Source organism: Neovison vison, chromosome 4 (assembly GCF_020171115.1).
Source record: "Neovison vison isolate M4711 chromosome 4, ASM_NN_V1, whole genome shotgun sequence".
Lineage (NCBI taxonomy): Eukaryota > Metazoa > Chordata > Mammalia > Carnivora > Mustelidae > Neogale > Neogale vison.
The window spans coordinates 80973218-80993982 of record NC_058094.1 but is presented as its reverse complement, the minus strand read 5'-3'; the positions used below and the strand labels follow the sequence as shown (position 1 = coordinate 80993982).

The 20765-nt window shown below is 38.7% G+C and overlaps 1 pseudogene; it reads left to right on the top strand.

The window, feature by feature from the left end:
* The first annotated feature begins 4953 nt into the window (after positions 1 to 4953).
* Positions 4954 to 20765, top strand: part of LOC122905354 — a 32011-nt pseudogene continuing 16199 nt past the window's right edge.

The window sequence follows — 20765 nt, the reverse complement described above, 5'->3', positions numbered from 1 at the left end:
ATAGTCTCTCATGGTTCACCTCCCCTTCCAATTTCCCTCAACTCCCTTCTCCTCTCTGACTCCCCATGTCCTCCATGCTATTTGTTATGCTCCACAAATAAGTGAAACCATATGATAATTGACTCTCTGCTTGACTTATTTCACTCAGTATAATCTCTTCTAGTCCCATCCATGTTGCTACAAAAGTTGGGTATTTGTCCTTTCTGATGGAAGCATAATACTCCATAGTGTATATGGATATATGGACCACATCTTCCTTATCCATTCATCCGCTGAAGGGCATCTTGGTTCTTTCCACAGTTTGGCGACCGTGGTCATTGCTGCTATAAACATTGGGGTACAGATGGCCCTTCTTTTCACTACATCTGTATCTTTGGGGTAAATACCCAGGAGTGCAATGGCAAGGTCATAGGGAAGTTCTATTTTTAATTTCTTGAGGAATCTCCACACTGTTCTCCAAAGAGGCTGCACCAACTTGCATTCCCACCAACAGTGAAGAGGGTTCCCCTTTCTCCACATCCCCTCCAACACATGTTGTTTCCTGTCTTGTTAATTTTGGCCATTCTAACTGGTGTAAGGTGATATCTCAATGTAGTTTTAATTTGAATCTCCCTGATGGCTAGTGATGATGAACATTTTTTCATGTGTCTGATAGCCATTTGTATGTCTTCATTGGAGAAAGGTGATTTTTTTATTTCTCACCCATGCCTGTGCAGATATGTTGAGCAAGTGGAAGATGAAACTTTAAATAAAACCCACCCAGTGGTATTTGATTACTAGTTCCTAGTTTCTTACACTCTTGTCTCTATATTCTTATATGTCTGGGATGCTTTGTCTGTGCCAGGAGTCAGAGAAGGTTAGGATATTAGCTTGGAGAATGTCTCAGATTTACCCAAGGTATTTGTTAAAAATAACTGTTCCTGGTCCTTGCCCCTTCCTTTGCCACCCCCTCCTCTTCAGATTCATCATGTCAGAATCTCTACTTGTCACTCAAGAGGTCTGGTCCTTAATAAGCATCCTCAGATGATTCCAAAGGGTAAATCATTTGAGGACTTCTAATCTTGTCCAGTCTGTTTTACGAAAGAGGAAATGAGGATCGGCCAGAACTAAGCCACTCATGGTGTTAGAATCCTAGATTGTCAGGAAAAGAGGACAGATATTCTCAGTGAAGTGTTAAGACCTGGTGTAAGAGCCTTGCCCCTCCCCCACTCCCCAAAGGTGCTTGAGTGCTCTGTTCCAACTGCTTCACACCGTACCTCAACTTCTCTCTCTGCACGATCTTACTTTACTCACACCCTCCATCGTGCTGATCTCCAGGCAAAAAGAAAAAGTATAGAGTCCCGACTGTAGGATATTTTCTAGTTGGAGAAATTTTTTGAAAGTTAAAATTGTGTTTTTTTTTTTTCCTCTCCCTGCAGATTATTTATTTATTTTGTGTGTGTGTGTGAGAGAGAGTGAGAGCACTCCAGCACCAGCAGGGGGAGGAGGAGGAGGAGGGGCAGAGGGCGAAGCAGACTCCCCTCTGAGCAGGGAGCCCAATGGGGGATTGGATCCCAGAACCCCGAGATCACAATTTGAGCCGAATTCAGACACTTGAATGACTTAGATGACTGAGCCTCCTAGGCATCCTTCCTTGAGTCATTTTAACTTACTTATTCTTCACTCTCTATGGAAAGACCTGAAACCAAAGCAAAACAAAATAAAACAAAGTCATTTATTTTTTGTTTGCATTGTTTAGATTATTGCTCAGACTGTCCTTTGGATGCCTTGTAAAGAGCTTGCCTCTGAGTATATTTCTTTATGCTATTTCCTTCAGGAGGAGTTCAGAAATCTGCTTGACAACCTGAATAGCAAACATTGTCAATTTATAAATGTTTATTCAACTTCAGGTAAAGATTTTAATTTAGGTAGTAGAAAGCTATTAAAATTCTGTATCAGATGAGTTTTTTTTTCCTAATTGAATAAGTACAATCTATACTGTACAATAAATTTCATAAATACCTATTGTAAGTGCTAGTTTCATTGCAATGACCCATCACTAAGTTGCACCAGGTATAAAGCTAAAATTAAAATATTTTAGTATTATAAAATAGGTAATTGGCACAATTTAAGTTGACTGATTTGGAAGCAAAAAAGCTATCTTAGTTCTCATTACCTGAGAAAAAGAATAATATACTAGTATTATAGCTATAAGCAAATAAGCTCTCCCTCCAAAGGGTAGTGTAATTCATATGGATTTGTGAGCTGAGGTGTGAGGAGGTGGCAGCAGGCAGACCAGGAGATATTAGCACGTGTGACCTCAGATTCCTGTTATTATTTTTCCATTCACTCATTTTGAATAGATACTTGAAATGTTTCCAATCATAACTTGCTGAGTCTTACAACATTTCTATGAAGTAGGAGTGGGCAAGTTGCTTTTTATAATAGCAAAAACGAAATATTTTATCTATTTTTAATTTTTTCATCTGACTATAGCTAACACACAATGTTACATGAGTTTCAGGTGTATAACAGAATGATTCAACTTCTCTTCTTATGCTGCGCTCACCACAAAGGTAGCTGCCATCTACCACCATATAATGCTAGTGTGGTACCATTGACAATATTCTCTGTGCTGTATCTTTCATCCCAGTGACTTATTCATTCCATATCTGGAAGCTTGTATGTAAGAGTGGGGCAAAATCTACAGTTCACAATCAATGGCTACCAGAGGAAAGTGCTACGTCTTTTTCCTTTTATTTTAAGATTTTATTTATTTATTTGAGAGAGAGAGAGAGTGCATGAGCAATGGTGGGGGAGGGGCAGAGAATGAACCAGACTCCCTGCTAAGCAGGGAGCCTGATTCAGGGCTCCATCCCAGAATCCTGGGATCATGACCTGGATCGAAGACAAATGCTTAACCGACAGAGCCACTCAAATGCCCCTCTGTGTTAATTCTATTTACTATTCCTGCTTACGTTCTTTGCTAGACCATGAAAAGTTGTATATAAATTAAGAATGTCCAAATAAGTTTTTGATATGTGCTTCTCCACTTTGCTAAATGTATAATAAATTCAATTAGGGCTACAAAATATAAAGACTAGATGAAACTGATACTTTCTTCATTATAAGTGCTGTTTCTGATAAAAATTATTAAAAAACAATTCTTATTATTTTCACAGAAAAGGAATCTCTAACATAATTGTAGTGAATGAAATCATTTCAGATCAACAATCAAAGCACATAATACCAAGGAAAGTGAAACAGTGCTAGAATAGAAACCAGCAGACAACTTTAAATTGTTCACTGTGGCATCTCTAGAGTCCAAGCAATATCTCATATATAATAGGTAAATGAAAATATTCCTTGAATATTTATAAGTGGTAAAAATATTAAGGTTTAATATAATTGTGGAGTTTTTTGTTTTGTTTTGTTTTGTTTTGTTTTGTTTTGTTTAAATGTGGAAGTCTTGGGCACATGGGTGGGTCAGTCTTTTAAGCATCTGCCTTCAGCTCAGGTCATGGTCCTGGAACTCCGGGATCAAGTCCCATATTGGGCTACCTGCTCAGTGGGGAGTCTTTTTCTTCTTCTACCCTTCCCCCTGCTCCTGTGTGCTCTCACTCTCTCTATCTCACATAAATAAATAAAATCTTTTAAAAAAGTTTTTTAAAAAAATGTGGAAGTGCTAAAGGAGCAGCTTATTTCCTTGGGGAAACTGTATGCACATGAGTGTGCTAGAAGTATACACAACCCTGGATGAAGATACTAGGGATAAAGATACTAGGGATGAAGATAACAGGGATGCAAACTGTTTTACTTTTGTGCTTTCCTTTTTCTATCATTAGATAAAATACTCTTAGGGACAAGAGACGTTGCCTCTGAAGAATTCATAGCCTTGGAGAGTAGACAATTATGAACCAAAAACCATGCCCTGATGTGACAAATGCTTACAGAGCACAGGGGAAGGAACTCACTGGTGGTAAATATGAAGCAGCAACTTCTCTTTAAAGAAGTAGAAATGGAGATTGCAGTAGCCCAAATGGAACACTCCACATATGTAAATACTGAGTCATGTGACATTGAGTGATTCTCCAGTAATGCTGAGTGAGGGCAAGTGACTTCCCTTCCTCTGGTTCTCTGAGATTTCGCTAAGTAAGGCTGGAATGTGAAGTGGTTGGGGTGAGGGGCGAATGGGGGAGTAGAACACAGTGTGTTGAGCAACAATGTAGGGGACAAGGGAATGAATGGTGTAGTGAAAGATGAGATGGAGAGTCAGAATGTGTGCGGACACTTAAAAAGAAAACCATAGTCCATAGTCTCTCATGGTTCATCTTCCCTTCCAATTTACCCAAAAGCACATACCCTCCCCAATGTCCATAACCCTACTCCCCTTCTCCCAACCCCCCTCCCCCCAGCAACCCACAGTTTGTTTCGTGAGATTAAGAGTCACTTATGGTTTGTCTCCCTCCCTATCCCATCTTGTTTCATGGATTCTTCTCCTACCCACTTAAGCCCCCATGTTGCATCACCACTTCCTCATATCAGGGAGATCATATGATAGTTGTCTTTCTCCGCTTGACTTATTTCGCTAAGCATGATACGCTCTAGTTCCATCCATGTTGTCACAAATGGCAAGATTTCGTTTCTTTTGATGGCTGCATAGTATTCCATTGTGTATATATACCACATCTTCTTGATCCATTCATCTGTTGATGGACATCTAGGTTCTTTCCATAGTTTGGCTATTGTGGACATTGCTGCTATAAACATTCGGGTGCACGTGCTCCTTTGGATCACTACGTTTGTATCTTTAGGGTAAATTCCCAGTAGTGCAATTGCTGGGTCATAGGTGGTGGGTATTGTGGAGGGCACGGCTTGCATGGAGCACTGGGTGTGGTGAAAAAATAATGAATACTGTTTTTCTGAAAATAAATAAATTGGAAAAAAAAATAAATAAATAAAACCATAGCGAAAATGGCATCACTTAGGCTAAGGCCCAGGTCAGTAAACCAAGACTTAACGCATAACCTAACTGCAGTTACAACCTCCTCAAAAGGTAAATTTTAGCCAGTCAATGTGGGAATTTCCTGGTCAGCACTAAGAAATTACTGAATAATCCCTTCCATTCCATTTAGGAGGGTAACCTTGCCTAAAAAAAATAGATTCTTTGATAATAATTTCCTTTTTTCTGCTCCCTCTCTACCTTTAAAAAAACTTACATTTTCTGTACCCTTTTGGAGCTCCCCTCTACTTGTTGGACAGCACACTGTCTGATTCATGAATCAATGAGGAAAGCTAACTAGATCTTTAAAATTTACTTATTGATTTTTTGTTATTTAATGCCACTCACATACACATGCAACTTACCAGGAACAACTTCAGGTGTATTTTCTTTCTGAGGTTTCTCTTCCTAAATGTTGCTTTAACTGATCTCTGAATTGCTCTGATTATAAGCCAGCATGAACTGTGTTCAACCCTTATATGCGTAGCAGGGCCAATTTATACTATTTAATTTGTTTTTCTACTTCTTATTGCACAAATTTCTTAATGAAATTCCCACAAATGTACCTAATTTTCGATGAATAATTTGCCATGTCAAAAAACCAGCTGCATCTCTCTACAAAAGAAGCTCTCTTTTTGCTGGGAAGATGCCTGCTAGGGAGCATGGTAGTTCAGACTGTACTTCATAACCAGAGGGTAGAGGCCACAGTACTGATACAGATTTGGCTGTGACCACTTAAGGTAAGTTTGCCTGTGATTTCTGTGGAAACCAAAGATGGCTATAAAAGCTTTGTTTGGGGGATGAGAGAAGTAGTTATCATTTGTCACCAACATCTTGCATATTCCTTTTATCCTACTGAAACATTCACTCTGAAGCCAAGTTCATAAAAGAGATATGTTTATGGATATATGCAGATGTAATAAGATTACAAAATCATGTATGGAAACCATAAGGGCCAACCCAAGTCCAGTGATAATTGTAAGGAAGTTAGAGAAGGAAGAGATGGGTTTGGGGATGGGTGGGGTCATTAGATTTGTTTAATATTTTGTTGCTGAAACAGAGAAAGAGTTCATGAATGTAGCACAACACTACTATCATAGGTCTCAGAAATACTATTTTATGAGTGTTCAGCATATTTTATATATTACATAATTAACAAAATCTTTGTTTTTGTAATAAATAAAACTACAAGATGGTGGTAGGGAATAAAAAATATGAACGTTATCCTTTAAGATCTCATGTATCAATGAAAAATAATCATGTCGTGCAAATTCATCACCATCTGATATCTGCAGAAAATAATGTAAGACGAAAGACAAAAGCATTTTAAAAAAGCAGCATAACTACTGAAGTCTATATTTTTAACTTTATTCACAAATATTCTAATGGACTAGAATACTTGTCCAGATAGACTGAGAGTGGTCCTACTGATTTATTTTAAAACAAAAACAGGGGAAACAGGGAGTGCCTGGGTAACTCCATTGGCTAAGGGTCTGCCTTTGGCCCAGGTTGCGATCTTTAGGGTCCTGGGATGGGGCCCCGCGTTGGGTTCCCTGGTCAGAGGGGAGCCTTCTCCCTCTCCCCGTGGCACTCTCCCTGCTTGAGTTCTCTCTCTCTCTCTCTCTCAAATAAATAAATAAAATCTTTAAAAAAATAAGGCAAAAACAGGTACCAGTTTTAAGTAACCAAGTGTGTGCACTAATCAGTTCCTTTCCAGTGCATACTTAAGTCATACTCTCATTTATCAGGACTTGGTTGGTAAACCCTTGAGCTACTAGAAGCTGAAAGGACATTTCCTACTATACAACTGGCCAGGCTAAACATGTGTTTAATCTATGATTAAGTTAAGAAAGTTTTGACAATATCCTACAAGGTCCCATCCGAAATGTACAGTTGTTTTAAAATAAGCTTTATTGTGAATCTGATGGCAGTATGTTATAGGAACTTCTAAAAAAAGGTAAATGGCATTTGGGTGGCCATCTGCTCCTGCTGTGAGCAAGGCCAGTGGAATATTCTATCACCAGAGGAAAGACGATTGGTTTCTTTCTGCAGCTGACTGGTCTGCTGAGCCAACTGGCAAGTAATGGAGTTATTCATAGTTCTACATGAGAGACAGGCTTCCATCCAATGGTGGAGTTTAAGATTATGTAGCTGAGGATTCAGGAAGTCCTTACTGAGGATTCAGGAAGTTCTTATAGTAGAATCAATCTACACATTGTATAAACTAAGGTATTTAAAAGTTAGTTCATACTTTTCATAAAAATAGTGTTATATATTTAACTTTAATATTGTTTAATCAGTAAAAAAAAATCATTACTAATAAACAGAAAATTCTGAGGGTTATTAACAACAAACTCTAGATTTTTTTTATCCCAGTATTTTTCTACAGTAATCATAGAGAAGCATTCCATTTTATAACAAATGTTCTGGCAAACTTGACCCTTTAGACTTTGAACATTAACAATTTTTTTTACAATTTCTCAATATTTAGAAAAGTCTTGAAAGGTTTCACTGTTTTTTTTTTTTTAAGATTTTATTTAATTTGACAGAAATCACAAGTAGATGGAGAGGCAGGCAGAGAGAGAGAGAGAGAGGGAAGCAGGCTCCCTACTGAGCAGAGAGCCTGATGCGGGACTCGATCCCAGGACTCCGAGATCATGACCCGAGCCGAAGGCAGTGGCTTAACCCACTGAGCCACCCAGGCGCCCAGGTTTCACTGTTTTAATTCCATTATTTGTCCTCCCTCTATTCCAGAGTCAACCTCACAGACTGTCACAAGTTAAGCTCTTGATTCTTGGTAAAGATTGAAAACCATGAAAGATTGAAATTCATATATTAGTAAGTAACTATTCCATACAATAACATGTAGGGTGCTATTGATGCTAGCAACAAAAATCATTAATTAACTAAAAATGCTCCCAACTTTTATGGAGAAAATTTTAAAATTCAGTTTACCCACCAAAAAATGAGTTACTATGGAACTTGCCTTCTTCCACAAACAAATAGAAAACCATTAACAATTATGAAAGAAGTACTTTTATTCAGACAAGAGGCAGTGCAGCACTGAGAAAAAGGAATCAGCAGGGTTAGCCCTATAATGACCCCAGATTACTGCCTAGGGCATCTTCCAGGCCTCCGGGCATGGACAGGAAACCCAGGTAGTTGAGCAAAGTTAAGAAGAAAGAAACCAGAGTTCAAGGAGGCTGAGGTAGCTAGAATTTGAGGGGGAAAGAAATTACTAAAAATTTTCCAAGTAGAATATATAAAATAGATCCACAGATTCAAGAAGCTCAATTAACACCAAGCAGAATAAACATGAATAAAATCACCAAGGTACTTCATAATCAAACTGCTGAAAATGTGTTGGAGAGAAAATATTAGCAGTGGTCAGAAGGAAAAAAGGACACATTATGCATAGCAGAAGAAGGAGAAGAATAACAATGCATTTCTTATCAGAAGCAATTCAAGCCAGAATACAATGGAACAAAATTTTTAATGTACTGACAAACAAAAGTTGTCAAGTTAGACTTATCTACTTTCAAAATGAAGTGAAATAAAGATATTTCAGACAAATAAAAGCTGAAAGACATCATTATTAGCAGAACTAAAAATACAAGAAATGTTAAGAAGTTGCTGAGGCAATAGGAGAATAACACAGGATGAAAATTTGTATTTACATGAGGGAATGAAGAGTACCAAAATGGTAAATATTTGGATAAATACAAAAAAAAATCCCCTCCTTTTAAATATCTTTAAAGTATAATCAACTATTTTGAACAAATTAATAACACTGTACTGTCTGGGTTTTGATTCCTATATAAAAACATCATGTATTAACAAATAACACTGGGCACCTGGATGGCTCAGTCATGAAGCCTCTGCCTTCCACTCAGGTCATGATTGGGGTCCTGGGATTGAACCCCACATCAGGCTCCCTGCTCAGCGGGAAGCCTGCTTCTCCTCCTCCCACTCCCCCTGCTTGTTTTCCTTCTCTCACTGGCTCTCTCTGTATCAAGTAAATGAAATCTTAAAACAAACAAACAAAACAAATAACATTAAAGCCAGAAGGGGAAAATGGAAGCAAAATGATGCAAAGTGCTTATAGTACACATAAACTCAAAATGTATATTTTTGAAGGCATACAAGACGAAGTAGATTTCAAAACAAGGATGTAGATGGCTATTTCATCATGATAAAGGGGCTAATTAATCAAGAATATATAATTATCCTGGGGGAGGAGTCAAGATGGCGGAGAAGTAGCAGGCTGAGACTACCTCAGCTAGCAGGAGATCAGCTAGAGAGCTTATCTAAAGATTGCAAACACCTGCAAATCCATCGGCAGATTGAAGAGAAGAAGAACAGCAATTCTAGAAACAGAAAAACAACCACTTTCTGAAAGGTAGGACTGGCGGAGAAGTGAATCCAAAGCGACGGGGAAGATAGACCCCGGGGGGAGGGGCCAGCTCCTGGCAAGCGGCGGAGCAACGGAGCACAAAATCGGGACTTTTAAAAGTCTGTTCCGCTGAGGGACATCGCTCCGGAGGCTAAACCGGGGCGAAGCCCACGCGGGGTCGGCGTGACCTAAGGTCCCGCGGGGTCACAGAAGGATCGGGGGTGTCTGAGTGTCGCAGAGCTTGCGGATATTGGAACAGGAAAGCCGGCTGCAGAGACAGAGCTGACAGTAAGCTCGCAGCTCGGAGTTGCCTTGAACCGGTCGCAGGCTCGGTGAGCTCGGAGCGCGGCCGGAGGTTAGGCAGACGCGAGTTACTAGGAGCAGTTCGCTGAGGGCGCACAGAGGAGCGGGGCCCCAGGCTCTCGGCTCCTCCGGGCCGGAGACTAGGAGGCCGCCATTTGTATTCCCGTCTTCCGGAACTCTACGGAAAGCGCTCAGGGAACAAAAGCTCCTGAAAGCAAAGCCGAGCAGGTCACTCAGCCCGGCCCCTGGTAAGGGCGGTGTAATTCCGCCTGGGGCAAAGACACTTGAGAATCACTACACCAGGCCCCTCCCCCAGAAGATCAACAAGAAATCCAGGCAAGACCAAGTCCACCTACCAAGGAGTGCAGTTTCAATACCAAGGAGAGAGCAGCAGAATTCCAGAGGAGGAGCAAACAAACCACGGAACTCATGGCTTTCTACCTGTGATTTTTTAGTCTTGCAGTTAATTTAATTTTTTTCTTTTTCATTTTTTTTCTCTTCTTCTGCTAAAATTTCTTATAACTTTTACCCTTTTTTTTAACATTTTTTAACTAGATTATCTAATATATATATATTTTTCTTTTTTATACTTTTCTTTATTCATTTTCTTTTTTTTAATTCTATTTTTTTCTTTTTTTTTCTTTCTTTTTGAACCTCTTTTTATCCCCAAATCAGAAGAGATCCTAATCTCTTCAATCTTTTTTTTTCTTAATTTTTTTTTTAAATTCTTGATTGAATTTTTAATTCAATCTCTTTTTTTTTAATTCTTTTTTTTTAATTCTTTTTTTCTTTTTTTTTCTTTCTTTCTTTTTGAACCTCTTTTTATCCCCAAATCAGAAGAGATCCCAATCAGAAGAGATTGGGAGATCCCAATCAAAGGAGATCCCAATCAGAGGAGATCCCTGATCCTCCAAACAGAGGAGATCCCTCACCCAATCGTGAGGGGGGAGAAATCCCCCCTCACGATTTGGGATCTCTTCTGATTTGGTTAAAGCATATTTTCCTGGGATTGTTGCCACCCTTTTAGTATTTTACTTGCTCCTTCATATACTCTTAGCTGGACAAAATGACAAGGCGGAAAAATTCACAACAAAAAAAAGGAACAAGAGGCAGTACCAAAGGCTAGGGACCTAATCAATACAGACATTGGTAATATGTCAGATCTAGAGTTCAAAATGACAATTCTCAAGGTTATAGCCGGGCTTGAAAAAGGCATGGAAGATATTAGAGAAACCCTCTCCAGAGATATAAAAGCCCTTTCTGGAGAAATAAAAGAACTAAAATCTAACCAAGTTGAAATCAAAAAAGCTATTAATGAAGTTCAATCAAAAATGGAGGCTCTCACTGCTAGGATAAATGAGGCAGAAGAAAGAATTAGCGATATAGAAGACCAAATGACAGAGAATAAAGAAGCTGAGCAAAAGAGGGACAAACAGCTACTGGACCATGAGGGGAGAATTTGAGAGATAAGTGACACCATAAGACGAAACAACATTAGAATAATTGGGATTCCAGAAGAAGAAGAAAGAGAGAGGGGAGCAGGAGGTATACTGGAGAGAATTACTGGGGAGAATTTCCCCAATATGGCAAAGGGAATGAGCATCAAAATTCAGGAGGCTCAGAGAACGCCTCTCAAAATCAATAAGAATAGGCCCACACCCCGTCACCTAATAGTAAAATTTACAAGCCTTAGTGACAAAGAGAAAATCCTGAAAGCAGCCCGGGAAAAGAAGTCTGTAACATACAATGGTAAAAGTATTAGATTGGCAGCTGATTTATCCACAGAGACCTGGCAGGCCAGAAAGAGCTGGCATGACATTTTCAGAGCACTAAACGAGAAAAACATGCAGCCAAGAATACTATATCCAGCTAGGCTATCATTGAAAATAGAAGGAGAGATTAAAAGCTTCCAGGACAAACAAAAACTGAAAGAATTTGCAAACACCAAACCAGCTCTACAGGAAATACTGAAAGGGGTCCTCTAAGCAAAGAGAGAGCCTACAAGTGGTAGATCAGAAAGGAACAGAGACAATATACAGTAACAGTCACCTTACAGGCAATACAATGGCACTAAAATCATATCTCTCAATAGTTACCCTGAATGTTAATGGGCTAAATGCCCCAATCAAAAGACACAGGGTATCAGAATGGATAAAAAAACAAAACCCATCTATATGTTGCCTCCAAGAAACTCATTTTAAACCCGAAGACACCTCCAGACTTAAAGTGAGGGGGTGGAAAAGAATTTACCATGCTAATGGACATCAGAAAAAAGCAGGAGTGGCAATCCTTATATCAGATCAATTAGATTTTAAGCCAAAGACTATAATAAGAGATGAGGAAGGACACTATATCATACTCAAAGGGTCTGTCCAACAAGAAGATCTAACAATTTTAAATATCTATGCCCCCAACGTGGGCGCAGCCAACTATATAAACCAATTAATAACAAAATCAAAGAAACACATCAACAATAATACAATAATAGTAGGGGACTTTAACACTCCCCTCACTGAAATGGACAGATCATCCAAGCAAAAGATCAACAGGGAAATAAAGGCCTTAAATGATACACTGGATGAGATGGACATCACAGATATATTCAGAACATTTCATCCCAAAGCAACAGAATACACATTCTTCTCTAGTGCACATGGAACATTCTCCAGAATAGATCACATCCTCGGTCCTAAATCAGGACTCAACCGGTATCAAAAGATTGGGATCATTCCCTGCATATTTTCAGACCACAATGCTCTGAAGCTAGAACTCAACCCCAAGAGGAAGTTTGGAAAGAACACAAATACATGGAGACTAAACAGCATCCTTCTAAAGAATGAATGGGTCAACCGGGAAATTAAAGAAGAATTGAAAAAAATCATGGAAACAAATGATAATGAAAATACAACAGTTCAAAATCTGTGGGACACAACAAAGGCAGTCCTGAGAGGAAAATATATAGCGGTACAAGCTTTTCTCAAGAAACAAGAAAGGTCTCAGGTACACAACCTAACCCTACACCTAAAGGAGCTGGAGAAAGAACAAGAAAGAAACCCTAAGCCCAGCAGGAGAAGAGAAATCATAAAGATCAGAGCAGAAATCAATGAAATAGAAACCAAAAAAACAATAGAACAAATCAACGAAACTAGGAGCTGGTTCTTTGAAAGAATTAATAAAATTGATAAACCCTTGGCCAGACTTATCAAAAAGAAAAGAGAAAGGACCCAAATAAATAAAATCATGAATGAAAGAGGAGAGATCACAACTAACACCAAAGAAATACAAACTATTATAAGAACATACTATGAGCAACTCTATGCCAACAAATTTGACAATCTGGAAGAAATGGATGCATTCCTAGACATATAAACTACCAAAATTGAACCAGGAAGAAATAGAAAGCCTGAACAGACCCATAACCAGTAAGGATTGAAACAGTCATTAAAAATCTCCAAACAAACAAAAGCCCAGGGCCAGATGGCTTCCCGGGGGAATTCTACCAAACATTTAAAGAACTAATTCCTATTCTCCTGAAACTGTTCCAAAAAATAGAAATGGAAGGAAAACTCCCAAACTCATTTTATGAGGCCAGCATCACCTTGATCCCAAAACCAGACAAGGATCCCATCAAAAAAGAGAGCTATAGACCAATATCCTTGATGAACACAGATGCAAAAATTCTCACCAAAATACTAGCCAATAGGATTCAACAGAACATTAAAAGGATTATTCACCACGACCAAGTGGGATTTATCCCAGGGCTGCAGGTTGGTTCAACATCCGCAAATTAGTCAATGTGATACAACACATCAATAAAAGAAAGAACAAGAACCATATGATACTCTCAATAGATGCTGAAAAAGCATTTGACAAAGTACAGCATCCCTTCCGGATCAAAACCCTTCAAAGTGTAGGGATAGAGGGCACATACCTCAATATCATCAAAGCCATCTATGAAAAACCCACTGCAAATATCATTCTCAATGGAGAAAAACTGAAAGCTTTTCCACTAAGGTCAGGAACATGGCAGGGATGTCCATTGTCACCACTGCTATTCAACATAGTACTAAAAGTCCTAGCCTCAGCAATCAGACAACAAAAGGAAATTAAAGGCATCCAAATCAGCAAAGAAGAAGTCAAATTATCACTCTTCGCAGATGATATGATACTCTATGTGGAAAACCCAAAAGACTCCACTCCAAAACTGCTAGAACTTATACAGGAATTCAGTAAAGTGTCAGGATATAAGATCAATGCACAGAAATCAGTTGCATTTCTCTACACCAACAACAAGACAGAATAAAGAGAAATTAAGGAGTCAATCCCATTTACAATTGCACCCCAAACCATAAGATACCTAGGAATAAACCTAACCAAAGAGGCTAAGAATCTATACTCAGAAAACTATAAAGTACTCATGAAAGAAATTGAGGAAGACACAAAGAAATGGAAAAATGTTCCATGCTCCTGGATTGGAAGAATAAATATTGTGAAAATGTCTATGCTACCTAAAGCAATCTACACATTTAATGCAATTCCTATCAAAGTACCATCCATCTTTTTCAAAGAAATGGAACAAATAATTTTAAAATTTATATGGAACCAGAAAAGACCTCGAATAGCCAAAGGGATATTGAAAAAGAAAGCCAAAGTTGGTGGCATCACAATTCCGGACTTCAAGCTTTATTACAAAGCTGTCATCATCAAGACAGCATGGTACTGGCACAAAAACAGACACATAGACCAATGGAACAGAATAGAGAGCCCAGAAATAGACCCTCAAGTCTATGGTCAACTAATCTTCAACAAAGCAGGAAAGAATGTACAATGGAAAAAAGACAGCCTCTTCAATAAATGGTGTTGGGAAAATTGGACAGCCACATGCAGAAAAATGAAATTGGACCATTTCCTTACACCACACACAAAAATAGATTCAAAATGGATTAAGGACCTCAGTGTGAGAAAGGAATCCATCAAAATCCTTGAGGAGAACACAGGCAGCAACCTCTTCGACCTCAGCCGCAGCAACATCTTCGTAGGAACATCGCCAAAGGCAAGGGAAGCAAGGGCAAAAATGAACTTTTGGGATTTCATCAAAATCAAAAGCTTTTGCACAGCAAAGGAAACAGTTAACAAAACCAAAAGACAACTGACAGAATGGGAGAAGATATTTGCAAACGACATATCAGATAAAGGACTAGTGTCCAAAATCTATAAAGAACTTAACAAACTCAACACCCAAAGAACAAATAATCCAATCAAGAAATGGGCAGAGGGGCGCCTGGTTGGCTCAGTGGGTTAAGTCGCTGCCTTCGGCTCAGGTCATGATCTCAGGGTCCTGGGATCGAGTCCCGCATCGGGTTCTCTGCTCAGCGGGGAGCCTGCTTCCTCCTCTCTCTCTCTCCCTGCCTCTCTGCCTACTTGTGATCTCTCTCCGTCAAATAAATAAATAAACCTTAAAAAAAAAAAAAAAAAAGAAATGGGCAGAGGACATGAACAGACGTTTCTGCAAAGAAGACATCCAGATGGTCAACAGACACATGAAAAAGTGCTCCATATCACTCGGCATCAGGGAAATACAAACCAAAACCACAATGAGATATCTCCTCACACCAGTCAGAATGGCTAAAATCAACAAGTCAGGAAATGACAGATGCTGGCGAGGATGCGGAGAAAGGGGAACCCTCCTACACTGTTGGTGGGAATGCAAGCTGGTGCAACCACTCTGGAAAACAGCATGGAGGTTCCTCAAAATGTTGAAAATAGAACTGCCCTATGACCCAGCAATTGCACTACTGGGAATTTACCATAAAGATACAAACGTAGTGATCCAAAGGGGCACGTGCACCCAAATGTTTATAGCAGCAATGTCCACAATAGCCAAACTATGGAAAGAACCTAGATGTCCATCAACAGATGAATGGATCAAGAAGAGGTGGTATATATACACAATGGAATACTATGCAGCCATCAAAAGAAACGAAATCTTGCCATTTGCGACAACATGGATGGAACTAGAGCATATCATGCTTAGCGAAATAAGTCAAGCGGAGAAAGACAACTATCATATGATCTCCCTGATATGAGGAAGTGGTGATGCAACATGGGGGCTTAAGTGGGTAGGAGAAGAATCCATGAAACAAGATGGGATAGGGAGGGAGACAAACCATAAGTGACTCTTAATCTCACGAAACAAACTGTGGGTTGCTGGGGGGGGGGGTTGGAAGAAGGAAGGGTAGGGTTATGGAAATTGGGGAGGGTCTGTGCTTTTGGGTAAATTGGAAGGGAAGGTGAACCATGAGAGACTATGGACTCTGAAAAACAATCTGAGGGGTTTGAAGTGGCGGGGGGGTGGGAGGTTGGGGTACCAGGTGATGGGTATTATAGAGGGCACAGCTTGCATGGAGCACTGGGTGTGGTGAAAAAATAATGAATACTGTTTTTCTGAAAATAAATAAATTGGAAAAAAGAAAAAAAAAAGAAATTAAAAAAAAAAAGAATATATAATTATCCTAATGTGTATGACTCAAGCATGGAGTCTTACAATACATGCAGTGAAGATTCACAGACCCTAAAGAAGAAATAGACAAATCCACAGTTAAAATAGGGGACTTAAGTTCTCCTTCCTCAATAAGTCATCAAACAAGTAAAAAGAAAATAAGTAAAGGCAGAACATTGAACAACACTGTCCACCATTTTGACCTCTTTTATCTTTATGTGCCAATCCCTTCACTACAGCTCATACGCTGTACTCATCTTTTCAAATGCATGAGGCACCTACACTAAATTAGACCATACACTATGGGCCAAAAGCAAGTCTTAATAAATTAAAACCCCCAAACATCTAAAAACTAAACATCACAAAACTAAATGAACAATGGGTCAAAAAAGCAATCGCAAGGGGAATTAGAAAACATTTTAAATATAATGAAAGTGAAAACTTTACAAAATATCATATTCTGTGGGCTACAGCTGAAGCAATGCTCAGAAAAAAATTTATAGCATAAATGCTCATGTTAAAAACAATGAAATGTTTTAAATCAAAGTATCAGTTTTCATTAAACAAGAAAAATAGAGCGAATTACATTTAAAACAAGCAGAAGAAAATAAATGGTAAAGATAAAAGTGGAAAACCACAAAATAGAATATGAACAAGTAACAGGGAATTAATTAAAGAAAATGTGAATTTTTTTTAAACTATGAAAAAATGTAATACATTTAGCTAGACTAATCAAGAAAAAAAAAGAGAAAAGAAAAATTCCTGACATCAGGACTGAAAAAGATGACTTCTCCATAAGAATATTATAAAACAATTTTATGCCAATAAATTTAATAACTTAGAAAAATGGAAAAATTTCTTAAAAGATAAAATAATGCTCACTAAAGTAAACAGAGTCAAATACCTTTCCATCTATTGAAAAGAAATTAATTCATAGTTTCCAATCTTCCTGCAAAAAACTCCAGACCATAATGATTCCCATGATGAATTCTTCTAAATATGGAAGGGAGAAATAACACTGATTATATGCATACTTCTCAGAAAACTTAAAATGAGTGAATGTTTTCCAAGTTTCTTTCCAAGTTTCTGATACCAAAACCCAGCAAAGACATTGGAAATGAACAAAATTATAGACCAATATCTCTTGTTAACAGAAACTGCAAAAATCCTTAAGAAATACCAGCAAATTGAATTCCACAATATACAAAAAGAATAATCATGGCTGTGTAGGGTTTATCCTAGGAATAAAAGTTTGGTTTAACATTAAAAATTCAATGAATATAATTCACTCAATCAGTAGATTTTTTAAAAAATGCAGCAGAAATGCATTTGAAATTTAAACCAGTACTCAGAAAATTAGAAATGGTAGGAAATTTTCCCAGCCTGGTGAAGTGTATTTATCGAATCAAAAGAGCTTAAAAATAGATCTGCTCTAATAATGGTGTGTAGTGTTTACACAATCTCTTGGCATTTCTCCACAGTGTTGCAACCACTCTTGTGGTCAAATATACATTCATTGGAAGGAGTTTTGGCACTCTGATAGAAGGGGCAGACTTTGGAGGGAAGTTGAGATTTTAAATAATGCTCCCAAAAGTTTTTCTCTTAACAAGTGTCCCTCTAACTGACCTGCCTTCTCAGGCACCAACATGCTTTTTTAAAAATGCCATTATAACCCTACCTTTAATTTCAGTGGGATTTCAGAAGGTAGAAGGGGTATGCCAGGCCAGGAGACATCATATTAGGCAGATAGAACTCTGGGGGACTGCTAAAATTACGTCCCAGTAGGCAGCTTTCCACTTTCCTATGAATACTGTTTGAAAAATGAACACATTCTTCTTTGAGAACGCAACATTTACCTCTCAAGAGGTGATTTGACAAGTCTGAGACAGTAATCATAGTTTTTCTCTTAGCTATTTATTTGAAGATTGACATTTCAGAACTCTGGCCCACAGTTTCTAGAATATTTTAAAGCAATGCTGTTACATGGATCAATAGAACTGCCTTTTCTTGAATCCCAGTTTTCAATGGCTTTTGATGGTCTTTGGTCATATTGTTGGCCCACGCGTGACCAGTCACTCTGTTAAACGTACCCACCATCTACACTAGTCAGTGCATTTCCTTTGTGCTGGATGTCGCCAGCTACACGAGCTCAACTAGTTTTCAAAATAATTGGCCTGAAATTTACTGTCTTTTTGTTCAACATTGTATTTAATAGAAATAAGTTATCCATTTCTGGGTGCAAAATGACCTTTATTTTTATATATGAAGATAAGTAAATTTAAATAACATAAATATAAATAAATAAAATAAAAATGACATTTTATTTTTATTATAGCATTTCTCTCATTCTGTCTTAAGTCAAATCAAATCATTTGGAGACCTACCTCAGCATTGGACTATCAATTCCTCAAGGGTAGGTTTATTTCTTGTTCATTATTATATCTCTGACACTTAGCATGCAATGCCTGGTATCTATCAAACGTGGCTTAAATATTGTATATTGTTGAGGGCGCCTGGGTGGCTCAGTGTGTTAAGCCTCTGCCTTCGGCTCAGGTCATGATCTCAGGGTTCTGGGATCAAGCCCCACATCGGGCTCTCTGCTCAGCGGGGAGCCTGCTTCCCCCTCCTGTTTCTCTGCCTACTTGTCATCTCTCTCTTTCAAATAAATAAACAAAATCTTTAAAAAAAATATTGCATATTGTGGTTGAAATAACTTTCATTTCACGAAAGAGGAGGAAAATTTGAGGGGCTTGGGAATGCATACCATGTTACCAAGATGTATTTAAAGTTTTATGTGTGGTAAGAATAACATTAAAAGATGCTATTAGTGCCTATGGAGGAAGGAAAGAATGAGAGTGAGATGAGCTATCAGTGGGAAACCAGGGAAAGACATGTCTGGTTATTCCACACTGAAAATGAGCAAGAGCTGGGAACATTCCAGCAAATAGGGGTGGTTTAGAAATAGGAAGAAGGCTCTTTGTTAGGGTGACCAGAGTATCCTTGAAGAACTCCAGGTGGCAATCCTTCTGGGTTCGTTTTTAACACTGCTCATTCCTCAAGCAATAAGGGCAAGGTGGCTAGCTGGCACCAGGGACATAGCTGAGCGCCTCCATAATTAGACACGGGCTTCACACCTGCTATCTCAGCAGTGCTGGGCAAGTGGTGGCGTGAAATTCTGGCACAGAAAGGGAGACTGCTAGGAGGGAAAGGGATTGAAAATTCAGACCACAGGAGTCTTAAAGCCAAGGAATTTGGATTGTTATAGTCAGGTAAGTGCATACACTTTGTTGTCAGACAGATCAAGGTTGAATCTCATTCTACTGCTGCGTAAATTTGGACCTGAAGCAAGTTAACTAAGCCCTTCTTTCTTCATCTCAAAATGCATGATACCTGGCACAAAGTTAGCACACATATTGGTGTTATTGTTTTTGCATTACTATTATTACTTGGAATGGCAAGAGCTTAACTGAAGAGAAGGAGTAGGTTCCAGGAGAGAAGCTTCAAGAGGCTAGGTGCTCAATGACTTAACTAGTTTATCCATAACTATAGATCAGCAGATTCAGGAAAGCTCAAGGCTCCCACTTGGTTTAAGTTGCTATCAACACAGACTCAAAGCCCAACTCAGTTTAAAGATCTATTTATTTATTTGTTGGTGGAGTGTACTAAGCCTGATGCAGTGTTTGATCCCAGGACCCTGAGATCATGACCTGAGCTGAAATCAGTCAAGAGTTGGACAGTCAACCAATGGAGATACATAGGTACCCCATAGCCCAGGTCAATTTAAACCTCAAGATGATGGCTCAGTCCAGCAGCTACATAGCATTGAGGAAGAGATAGGGCACCAGGGGCTTCCTGTTCTGCTCGCTCTGCATTCCAACTATCTGTGCTCCACAGACATGCCCACGCATTTGCACGCATGGAATTTTCCTCATTCTCTTTTGCTTGTATTACAAGGATTCCTCCTGGAAAATGCTCATCTCGTGAGAACTGGTGGGCTAGAGAAGTTTCAGAACTCGGAACCTGGAAGAGCTAATTAGAAGTGGCCTTCCAAAGGGGCAAAAGTGGTTTTTTTGTTCGTTTGTTTTTGTTTTTGTTTGTTTTCACTTCAGCTCTACTCTCTAAAGCTGAGAGAAAGAATTGCCAAGAGACACGTGGCCTGGGTTGTGTTAGGCCTGCACAATTGCAGAGTCTAATCTTCTTATGAAAGCCCTAAGTATCTGTTTTAGCACTGATACCTCCATAGGTGTTTTCAAATACACTGAAGAAAAAAGGATTTTGTCACACCATGTTTCCAAAAATCTTGCAAGCCTCAATTTCTTTATTTTCATATTATGACCACACAGTGCTTGCTTTGTTAACTTGCACATGCAGAGGACAGCACTCAAAGAAGCTGAGAGGAATTCCATCCTTTGGGAAATTTTAATGATATGACATGACAGAGTTTCTAACTTAAGAGTTTATGGCAACAGTTCTCCAAATATCTTTCCTCCCTCACCCCATTCTTGTTAATTTTTGTGAAGCTTCTAAAACAATTAAATAAAAATAAAATAAATAACTTTTAAGAAATTGTCCCAATTTTTCTGAAGCCT